The sequence below is a fragment of the Euphorbia lathyris genome, chromosome 3, assembly GCF_963576675.1.
Source record: "Euphorbia lathyris chromosome 3, ddEupLath1.1, whole genome shotgun sequence".
Classification (NCBI taxonomy): domain Eukaryota; kingdom Viridiplantae; phylum Streptophyta; class Magnoliopsida; order Malpighiales; family Euphorbiaceae; genus Euphorbia; species Euphorbia lathyris.
The window spans coordinates 55174321-55181838 of NC_088912.1; positions in this window are offsets into that span (position 1 = coordinate 55174321).

Sequence of the window (7518 nt, forward strand, 5' to 3'; positions counted from 1 at the left end):
TCATTTTCAATCCTTTTACAGAGGTTTGAAAATGTCTCAAATGTTTCATCTTTGCTACTGAGCAAGATGATCCATGTATACCGAGAAAAATCATCTACTGCTACAGGTGTAAATCTTCTTCCGCCTAAGCTCAGAGGCTGTACACACCCAAAAAGATCTAAGTGCAGTAGTTCCAGAGGACGTTTGGTTGATACTAGGTTTTTGTTTTTAAAAGATTTCCTAGTCTATTTTCCAGCTTGACAAGCGTTGCACAATTGATTCTTTTCAAATTTCAGAGTTGGCAATCCTTCAACTAATTGTTATCTTGCTAATTTGGTCAGAAGGTCCATGCTCACATGACCAAGTCTTCTATGTCATGGTCAGGAATTTTCTTCCTTTGAGACAGGACATATTTCTTTTAAAAATTTGTTTTCTAAATTCAGCATGAAAACCTTGTCTATCCTAGGAGCAGTAATAAGAGAGTTTGTCTTACTGTTAATAATTTGACATCCAGAGGCATCGAAGATAACCCTTCTGTCTTTGTCACAAAGCTGAGCCACGTTCGGTAGGTTGAACTTCAGGCCTCTGACTAGGGAGACTTTATCAATAGCAGGATTGGTTCCAATGGATCCAGAGCCTACTATCTTTCATTTCTTGTCATCTCCGAAACTTACAATACTATTGAAACACAATTTTCCAGGAGTTTTTGATTCTGACAAAAATAATTTAATTAGAACCCCAAAATTAAATTAAAAATGAAATCTTAAGTTTAAATTTAAATGTTATTCAGTAACATGTTTGTCGAGTGTATTAATGAACTTAAGTGCAAGCAAATTAAAAGGGCTTGATAAATAAAGAAGCCTCGAACAACTTCAAGAGGCATCAACAAATCCAGAATCCCATAAAGCAAAACAGATGGACAGCTGGAAAAGTAAGCGTGTTCCCAAGACCTGAGAAGAAGTACAACGCTACAGAAGGAGTGTCCCCTCACTGTACCTCTGTCACAACCACAGTTGAAAAGGTTGTAGAAAAGGTGCCAGAAGATGATGTGACAGGCTCCGTTTGATTAGAACGACTATTTCAAATTCAAACGGATCTTTTGCCATCCTCTCCTATAAATACAATGCCATAAGCTCCATTTGCAGACACCGAAATTCAAAAGCTTTCAAGTGAGATCAAAATCTTCAAAAGAGCTAGAGCAACATTCAAATACACAAGTCATTATTCATATTTGTGTTCGTCCAAAAAAATATTGTGTATATCTTCATTGTGTTCTTTAAATTTGTTCATAGTATTATTCCAGAAGCCCTATTATTTGCTTCGGTCATAAGTAATCAATAGAAGTATAGATAGTTGAGAGTGTGTAGCGGATGGTACTTTACAGAGGCTCTATCTATTTGTATAAAGGTTTGTGCTCTACCCGTGAAAGAGTGCTTTAGTGGATTAAAACTCAAAAGAAGGTATTCTAGGGACTAGACATAGGCTAGAGGCCAAACCAATATAAATCAACTGAGTAACTATTTTCTAATCTCTGGCCTATTTCTTCTGATTATTTATGCTCTATATCTGATCTCCTATAATTGCAAAAATTGCTTCTGTTGTATTATTGTTTATTAAAGCATCACACATATTGAACAGAAGCTCTGTCAAACTAATAAGGCAACTTTAAAGATAATAGTTAAGATCAGAACTGCTCTCTTAAATAGCCTACACTGTTTACTGCAAGCCAGCCTCTGATATTAATTATCTTGCCTCTGTGCTTGATAAAGTTATGCAAGCCAAGTGAGAAAAATTATGAAAGGTTAACATTACCTAATAGTTCCATTCACCCCCCTTTGGAACTAATATTACCTCACAATGGACCAACAAGTTCTATCAGAGCCACACAAGCTCTATTCAAAAGATAACAGTATCTTAAGTTTAAAATCCCTAATGGCTGCAAACATCACAAGAAACCTCCCTGGTAATAAAACCACTCAAATTCTCCCAAAGGGTCTATCCATTACCAGACCTCCTCTATTACTTGGATCAAATAACAAATTTTGGAAAAACAGAATGAAAAATTTCATCCAAGCTCAGAGTATGAGTGCCTGGTTAGTAATAACCAAAGGACCTTATGTTCCTACTGAAATAGTAGGAGGGACTTAAGTAATCACGAGTGAGGATAACTGGTCCGAAGATGACCTTAAAAAATTGCAAACTAATTCATCTGCCATAAACATGCTTCACTGTGCTCTAGATGCTGCAGAATTTAATAGAATCTCAGGGTGCAAAACCACCAAGAAGATATGGGACAAGTTGGAGGTGACCTATGAAGGAACCAGTAAGGTCAAAGAGTCTAAAGTGAATCAGAAAATGCGACTCTATGAGCTGTTTGAAATGAAGGAAGGTGAAGGCATTTCTGATATGAATGCTAAATTCACCAATATCATAAACGAGCTTAAAAGATTGTGAAAAGTCTTCTCAGAAGAGGAGCAAGTCAAAAAGGTCCTCAGAAGCCTTCCAAAAGGCTGGTAGGCCAAGAAAACGGCTACTGAGGAAGCTTAAAATCTCAGCACATACAAATACGATGAGTTGATTGGGTCTCTTCTGACACATGAAATTTCAATGAAAAACTTTGAAACCAAAGAAAAGTCAGAAGACAGGAAGCAGAAGTCAATAGTGCTGAAGGCTGACTCCTCTGAGGAAAGCATTACTGACGATGAGGAAATGGGAATGTTCACCGCAAAATGAAGCGGATGTTCAAAAAAAGTGATTAATACAAAAAGTCATTCAAGAGATCTGACAAATCCAGAAGAGAGAAAGGTGATAGCAAATTCAGAAAGGAGTCCTCAAAGCCCATCACATGCTTTGAATGCCATCAGCCAGGGCACATGAAATCTAACTGCCCAACACTTTAAAAGGAAAGAAATCATGGGAAGAAGGCCATGGTTGCAACATAGAGCGATAATGATGATTCCTCATCCTCCAAAAAAAAGTTATTGAAACAGCAAACATTTGTTTCATGGCTGATGAAGCAGAGGTCCTATTAGCTGCTGAAGAACCAGAACCCTCCAATGCCTCCAAACAAGAGCTTCAAAGCAATAAGGTAAATTTATCTCCCTCTTCCGAAACGAAATGATCAACGCTTTGTGTGATGTTTATGCACTAGTTAAAAAGTGTAATAAAAAGACCAAAGCTCTTGTAAGAAGATGTGATGAAGTAGAAAAAGTAAAACTTGGAGACATCCGACATCTCCTACAAGACAACACTAGGCAGGATGAAAATTTAAAAATCATTCATAAATTTATCACAGAGGTCCAGAAGGAATCCACAAGCCTTCGAAAGGATGTGACATCAATTCAGAGCCATCTGTCTCTAAAAAATCATAACCATCACCATCAGTACTCTGGAGGTGATTCCTCCAGCAAGAAAAGATGGAATCCATGGAAAAGAGTCTAGTGTGACTTCTGTGGAAAGCTTGGCCATACAACTAAGGACTGTTGGCACAAAAATGGTTATTTTGAAGATGATTATGTTACACCTGCTAAAACTAACCCTAGAGGACCCAAACAAACTTGGGTACCTAAAAATCACTGATTATCTTATAGGTAGGCCTGAGATGTGATCAGAAATAAAAAGTGTGATATATTGGCAACGCATGCTCTAGGCATATGACAGGTGATGAAACTCAATTCATCACATTGGAACACAAACGTGGTGGAACTGTAAGTTTCGGAGATGACATGAAAGGAAGAATAGTAGGCTTTGGATCCATCGAAACCAACCCTGCTATTGAAGAGGTCTCCCTAGTAAGAGGTTTAAAGTACAACCTACTGAGCGTGGCTTAGCTCTATGATAAAGGCAGAAGGGTAACTTCCCATTCCTATGGATGTCAAATAATAAATTATAAGACTAACTCTCTTATACTTACTGCCCCTAGGGTAGATAATGTCTTCATGCTGAACCTTGAAAATAACTTTTCAAAAGATATATGCTGTAACAAAGGAGGAAAACTCCTGGTTATGGCACAAAAGACTTGGTCATGTAAGCATGGACCTTTTCGCCAAATTAGGAAGAAAGCAACTTGTTGAAGGATTGCCAATACTTAAATTTAAAAAAGATCATCTATGCAATGCTTGTCAATCAGGAAAACAAACTAGAAAGTCTTTCAAAAGTAAAAATCTAGTTTCAACCAAACGTCCTCTTGAACTACTACATCTTGATCTCTTAGGACCAGTCCAACCTCTGAGTCTAGGAGGAAGAAGATTCTCACTAGTAGTAGTAGATGATTATTCTCGATATACATGGGCCATCCTACTCAGTAGCAAAGATGAAACTTTTGAGTTATGTTCAGGACTCTGTAAGAAAATCGAGAATGAAAAGGACCTAAAAATTGCTCACATCAGAAGTGATAACGTTGGAGAATTATGAAGTCAACATCTTGAGTAATTCTATGAAACCAGAGGCATTAATCATAATTTCTCTCCTCCTAGAACTCCCCAACAGAATGGAGTAGTTGAAAGGAAGAACAGAACTCTGGTCGAAATGGCTAGAACAATGCTGAGTGAAAATAAGCTTCCCAAGTACTTATGGGAAGAAGCTGTTAATACAACATGCTACATTCTCAATAGGGCTCTAGTCAGACCTATTTTGAAGAAAACTCCCTATGAACTATGGAAAGGGCGAAAACCCAAAATTGGGTATTTCAGAGCTTTTGGTTGTAAATATTTCATACTAAACACTAAAGACAATCTTGCTAAATTTGATTCAAAAGCTGATGAAGCAATTTTTCTTGGCTATTCAACAAACAGCAAAGCATATACAATTTTCAATAAAAGAACCCACGTAATAGAAGAGTTTGTACATGCTGAATTCAATGAAACTAGCCCTGCAGAGAAGGCTAGAAATGATCTAGAAGAGGAACCAATCTCAACATCCACTAAGAACCATCAGACCACCGAGTCAAACCAAATCGAAGCTTCGGAAGGTAAAATTGAACCTAAAATTATTTTCGCTAATGACACTCTGCTTGTATTGAAACACCTCAAGATGAAGACAATCCTCTACCTAGAGAAGTAAGAATTCCTAGAGGACACTCTGAAGGAAACACTATAGACTATGTCGAGAACACTGGAAAGACTAGAAGCCAGCTAAGGCAGCTTCTGAGTAATGTTGCCTTCGTCTCAATACTGGAACCCAAGATGTTTCCAGAAGCTGAAAATGATGAGTATTGGATGATAGCCATGCAAGAAGAACTGGACCAGTTCAAAAGGAATGATGTATGGGACTTGGTCCCTCATCCCAAAAATAAAAAGACAGTCAGAACCAGGTGGGTCTTCCGAAACAAATTGGATGAAAATGGAAACATAATCAGAAACAAGGCAAGACTTGTTGCCCTATGGTATAGTCAACAAGAGGGTATTGACTATGGAGAGACATTTGCACCGGTAGCAAGGTTTGAGGCTATACATATTCTTTGTGCCTATGCTAGTTATATGAACTTTAAACTGTTTCAAATGGATGTAAAAAGCGAATTTCTAAATGGGATAGTCAATGAGGAGGCCTATGTAAACCAGCCCCCTAGATTTGAAGACTCTAAGTTTCCAAATCATGTTTACAAACTAAAGAAGGCTCTGTACGGATTGAAACAAGCACCACATACTTGGTAACTTCCTTCTAACTAGGATGACGATTTTTAGACCTGAACTAGTGCAAAATTTTTGCTAGAAACGAAACTCACCCGAAACACACTAAATACGATTCTAAAGCATCTTAAATCGACTGATTTGGATCCCGGTTACACATTAAGGTAACAATCCGAAGACTAGACCCTTGTTATTCCATTTTTACCATTTTTATTTATGAAGTTAATTTCTGTTTTTATTTAATAAATTTTGGTGTTGTATTTAATTTAAAAACTTCGTTTTTTATAATCCCAATACGAACCGTGATCCGATTTAGGGGTAGTTCGGGATTAAATATTGTAAATCTTTTATTTGGAAATCTTTTAGTTGGTAGTTAAAATAAAAAAATCTCATTTTATTAATCCATTATACGAAGCGTGACCCGATTTAGGGTAGTTTGGGATTAAAATGTTGTATTAGTGTAGATTTGCACCATTTCTGAATTTAAAAAAACAAAACAGGGACTGGTTCTATAAAAGTCACTTTCTATCAGTAAAAGCAGTTTAGGACGGATTTTCCATTTTACTAAATCTGCTGGAATTAAAAAATAACCATTTTGCAGACTTTTTTTGATTTTGGTTTTTTGGAGTTTTCTTTTGTGTTAGGAATATAGGTATATTATTTAGTTTGGTAATTAGTTTTTATATATATATATATATATATATATATATATATATATATATAGTTTCATGATAATGATAATGTATATTTATATGTATATATATTTAGTTTTATTATCTATTTTTATGTTTATATATATATATATATATATATATATATATATATATATATATATATATATATATGCATGTCCACACCCAAACTATACGTGATAATGTTGGAATTAGCATTATTCAAAAATATCGCTAACACTTTCTTATTTAAATATTTATATTCTTCATATAAGTTTATTATGCCGACTATATTATTTTTTATTCAACTCTAGTGAGGATTATATTTCATATTATCAATTAGAAACCAAATTTCTATTATTGCGGCTCAACACACACAAAAAAAAAAAACAATAACATAATATAATATGTTAAATTATCAATTATAAAATTAATTAAATTGTATTACCTATGCCTTGGGAGGTCATGGGTTCGAATCACATCCGGGTCTGGTGGGGATTTTTCTTTCTTCTTTAATGTAAGCGCATTGCGCAAATTTAAAAAAAAAAATTAATTAAATTGTATTACATAGAATCTGCGTAATCTGCAGATCTTGGACTAATTATTGAGTATAAGAGAAAGACAAACTCTTATACAAACAAATAAAAGAGCAAACTGAAAAAGGATATTATAGTTGTTAATCCTCTTATTTATTTAATTATTTTGAAAAAAAGGATGATGAGGCATAAATTAACAACATATTGAATAGGAATATATGTTGTTTTATTTATCCATGATACTAGTCTATATGTATATTATTATTAATACTTGTAAATAGCATTAACTGAGAAATGGTTGGTTGCCATGAATGAGTACAACTGTTGATAGAATAATATAAGCTTTGGATAGGAGAATATATGCATGATATGCTTTGTGATTTGATTTGCCTGTTTTTGTGATTTTATTTTTTTCTTATCCAAGTTATTTTGATTAGTTTTGAGGTTGCTAAAATTTGGTAAAAACAAAAATAATTTCTAGAAAATGTTTTTTTATTTTTATTTTTATTGCATATACACTTTCCTCTTGTTTTTATTGATGAAATAATAGCTTCCAAATATAAAACATACACGGTTCATATTAGATATGTGTAATTCAATTTATAATATTATTTTTTCTTTAATTTTCGTGTTCATGAAATTTAATTTTCATTCATTTCTTTTAAATTGTATATGCATGTTTGAAAATTGGAATATCAAAAATCT